The sequence below is a fragment of the Elephantulus edwardii genome, unplaced genomic scaffold, assembly GCF_000299155.1.
Source record: "Elephantulus edwardii isolate Elephantulus edwardi_28Jun2011 unplaced genomic scaffold, EleEdw1.0 scaffold00105, whole genome shotgun sequence".
NCBI classification, from domain to species: domain Eukaryota; kingdom Metazoa; phylum Chordata; class Mammalia; order Macroscelidea; family Macroscelididae; genus Elephantulus; species Elephantulus edwardii.
In genome coordinates this window covers 6,249,839-6,254,596 of record NW_006399855.1, presented here as the reverse complement: position 1 = coordinate 6,254,596, position 4,758 = coordinate 6,249,839, and positions in this window count along the sequence as shown.

The window sequence follows — 4,758 nt, the reverse complement described above, 5'->3', positions numbered from 1 at the left end:
TTAGAATTCTTACTCTCTAGCAAGTAGTTTGACATATACTTTACAAATATTAACTTCTACACTCATATCAAAGATCCTATGAAGTATTTAGAACTATATTTATGGTTGAGAATACTCAGGCAAAAGAGATTCATTAACTTGCCCAAGGTAACAACTTGTGAGGGTCACATGAGAAACCAGGCAGCTTGGTTCAGAAAACGACATTCTTAATAAAAGACAATCTGGGAAATATTAGACATATAGGGGACTTGTTGAATCTATCTAGACCAAGGAGATAATTTTTCCAGATTGTCTGATATTTTAAACAGTGCCATTAAATGTTACAAGAAAAGATATAAACTATGGAAAAATACTTGCAAGATAAACAGTGCCATTGACATATAGATTCTTTTTATCAGGGCTGATAATTGAAAAGTGACCTTATCTTGGAATGATTCTTAAAGTGTCGGAAGTTGAAGTAGCTTGAAATAAATTCACCCATCTATAAATAATAGGCTATTTTCATAAAACACATTGGTCATGGTTCACTCCAAATCTACAATCTCAAAGGATACATTTTTGTCTTAGTGATATGTGTGTGTAGGGGGAGTTTTCCTGTGTATATCATGTTGAAAATAGTAAATGTTTCCCTGAGGACAAATTAAGCATGATAAGTCTCAAGTTGTCTCTCATAAAGTAATAGAGTAAGTAACAAATAGTTTAAAAGTTGTTTTAAGATCATACTTTCTTAGAGAGCCAATACTTCCCACAGTAACTGTGGCACCACAATTTGAAATAATTTGAGTTATTTTTGGAGTTTGTGATAGATCTGTGTTATCAAAAATTCCCATCCCAAATAATCTCTGGAAAAAAATGTTGACTTCAGACAGCTATTACAGGAATTCTAGGAGATCAAGGTATATTAGTCATAAAATATCTCTCAGACTCTTTGGGAAAGCAAATTTTGCCTAAAGCAAAATATCATGAGTCAACAAAGTATTTACTGAGATCCTAATATGTTTAACTAGTGAATGCCAATCAGGAAGATTTTTTTATTTGTAATATGGTAACCAAAAGAATCTAACATAGTCATTTATTATCTAATGTCTGTTTGAACCATGTACAACTGCATATGCATCTATGGTCTCCTTAGATTAGAAATGATTTCAGAAATTTTTACTGGAGAAGAACAGATAGCAAATACAATAGCTTTCCACACACTTACTTGTTTTCTTGTTTGTTGTATGCAAAGTGATTGTGGATTGTGCACATATTTAAGCATTTAGTGCACATGGAACCTGTAATACAATTTTCATAGTCATAAGTGCCCAAATATTGGCTTATGTATTTACTATTGAATAAATTTACTATATTACAGCATATGATTTGACTCAGGCAACATTATCCAAACTCAAGTAATCTGTGTCTCTGGAGTGAGATTAAATCATTTCTCTGTTTATTTATTTTGAAAATATTACCATGAAGTGCATCATGACTTCTAAATGCAGGAAAATAGTACCCGTGATTGGTGATTACAGAAATAGATGCAAAGGAACAGTAGTGATTTGGGAATAAATAAAAAGGCTACTAAATAACACAAAGAAAATCAGTGAATATTATGGCTTCCAATTCAGGTATGTCACACATAACAATCATGATGATCCCCACAAACAAACAAACAAATTCTACAATCTGTTAAAAGATTGGTTTCACTGAAAGACACAAGACTGACAAAAATATTAGATAGTGGTATATATCAAATATTGTTGTGTACCATAAAGTTGGACGTGACTCATAGCTGACCATTCAGCGGGTTTTCAAAGGCAGTTAATGACACAGGACGAGTTTGCCCATCCTTCTCCCACGTAGTGGCTGGTGGCCTTGAAATGCGTGTCTATGAAATTGCAATGCCGCGTCTTACCACTAGGCCAGAAGAGCTACCTTATATCAAATATAGAAATTATTAATAACATGTCTATCATGTTTATAATGCAAGTTGTTGATGGGGTTTTCTTCAATTCTCTCAATTTGCCCAGCATTCAAAGGTATGACAGCTGATATATGCCTTACCTTATTTTAAGGCATAGAACATTGCCTTGTTCTGTTCAGACAACTGCTACTTAATGCATGTGTAGTCTTCACATGAGCACAATTAAAATTTCAGAGATTCCCCTTGTTCTCAATGTATTTTATGATTTTTCATGATCCACACAGTCATATCCACTACTCATTTATCAGTTTGCCATACTCCAGTAAATTAAATGTTGCTGTAGTGCTACAAGTAATGACACTGGTATTTTAAACCCATCACAGGATCACGCACGGTGGACAGGTTTCATTGGAGCTTCCATATTAAGACAGACTAAAAAGCAGAACTAACCATCCACTTCTGAAATAACAGGTCTTTCAAAACCCTGTGGATAATGGAAGAACATTGTTGGATATAGTGCCAGATGATTAGCCCCTCAGATTGGACATCATTAAAAAATGTATCTAGGAAGAGCTGTCACCTGATGCAGATGGACTTCGACGCTGTAAAAGACCAGTGTTTCCTGATGTGGCATTAAGAAGGGGGAGGGGGAGCCATATTGACTTGGGTGAAGAAAAAGCACTATACGTTCATCAGCACAAAATTGGCAAGGTACTGGGAGCAGCACCAGAGTTAAGAGGAACAATGTTAAGACTATTAGACTCACACTCTTTCAGTAACAGTAATGACAAGAAACTATTAGTGAATGGATGGTCAGTCCTGCTTCTTGGTCTGCAAGACCTGTGGAAATCTATGCGCCATGGGTGACCATGTTAGGATTTAGAATATTGATAGTACAGCTTCCAGCACTACAGGAACACAGAAGTCACTGAGAATTACCACAATTGTAGTGTTTTAATAGAAAGCTGTATCTTCCATGTGTTCAGAAATCTAAGCCAAGAATCTAGGCGAACAAGCTACCTGAACAACTGACAGGAAGATATATTTATTTCCATTCTCGAAAATGATGATTCAACAAAAATTCTTAAACAATATCATTGCATTCCCATGCAAGTGAAAATTACTATTTTTTTAAAAAAAAAACAAAACAAACAGTTCAAACAGATCATGTACAAGGAACTTTTGGAAATTCAAGCTTAGATCAGAACAGGCCATGACACAAACAATATAATTGCTGATGTCAGATAGATATTGGCTGAACGTGAAGAATACCAGAAAGATGCTTAAATGTGTTTTATTGACTATACAAATGCATTTGATTATATGTTGTTGTTGCTGTTAGATACTGTCGAGTCAAATATGACTCATCGTGACCCTATGAATAACAGATCTTAACCCTGCCCTATCCTCAGAATCTCTGACACATTTGATCCCATTGCTACATTCACTATGTCAATCCACCAGGCTGAAGATCTTCCTCTCTTTTGCTGCCCCTCCAACTTCCCAAGCATGATGTCCCTCTCCAAGGAATAACCACTCCTAGCAACATGCTCAAAATAAGTGAGATGAAGCTATATCACCTTTGCCTCCAAGGAACACTCTGGCTGCAACTTCTCCATGATTTATGTTTGTTCATTTGGTTGTTGATGTTGTTATGTGCCATCAAGTCACCTGTGACTCATAGAGACCCTATGTATAACAGCCCTAAGTCCTACCCTATCCTGAGCCAATCTCAGAGTCTCTGACACACCTACCCCCATTACTGCAGTCGCTGAATCAATCCATCTCACCAAGGGTCTTCCTCCTCTACGCTGTCCCTCCATACTTCCAAGCATGACATCCCTCTCCCAAAACTGGTCCCTCCTTGCAACATGTCCAAAGTATGCCAGATGAAGCTTTAGAGTCCTTGCCTCCAAGAAGCACCGTGGTGTTACCCTCTCCAGGAAAACGTGTTCATTTTCTTAGCAGTCCATGGTATATACAACACTCTTCTCCAACACCACAGCTCAAAAGCATCAATTATCCTTCTATCATCCCCAGTCATTGTCCATCTCTCTGATGCATAGCAAGTAATGACAAAGGCCATGGCATGTATCAGGCACACCTTATTCTCCAACTGACATTGTTGCTCCCCAGCACTTTAGAGAGGTCTCTAACAGCAGACTTTTCCAACACAATAAGTCTTATAATTTCCTGGCTACTGATGCCAAGAGTGTTGACTGTGGAGCCAAGCAAACTAAAACTGAACAATCTCTTCACCATCCATCATGATGTTGCCAATTGGCCCGGTGGTGAGAATCTTTGTTTTCTTGATAATGAGCCTCAATCCATACTGAAGACTGCAGTCCCTGACATTTCACAGCAAGCGTTTCAGTTCCTCCTCAGTTTCAGCAAGCAGGATTGTGTCATCTCTATAACACAGATTGTTGATGAATATTCCTCCAGTCCCAATGCCACATTTCTCCTCATAGAGCCCAGCCTCCTGGATAATCTGTTCTGCAAATGATTGAAAAGGTATGCCTGGCATACACCCTTTCCAATTTTGAACCATGCAATGTTTCCTTGTTCTGTTCTGATGCCTGCCTCCTGGTCCAAGTATAGGTTTTACATTAGCATGATCAAATGTTCTGGGATTCCCCTTCTTTTCAGAGTTAGCCACAGTTTGTTGTGATCCACATAGTCAAATGCATTTGCATAATCAATGAAACATAAATAGACATTCTTCTGGTACTTCCTACTTTCAGCCAACATCCATCTAACATTAGCTACAATATCCCTAGTGCCATGACGCTGTCTAAACCCAGCCTGCACCTCTGGTAGTTTTCTGTTGATGTGCTGTTCCAGTAAAA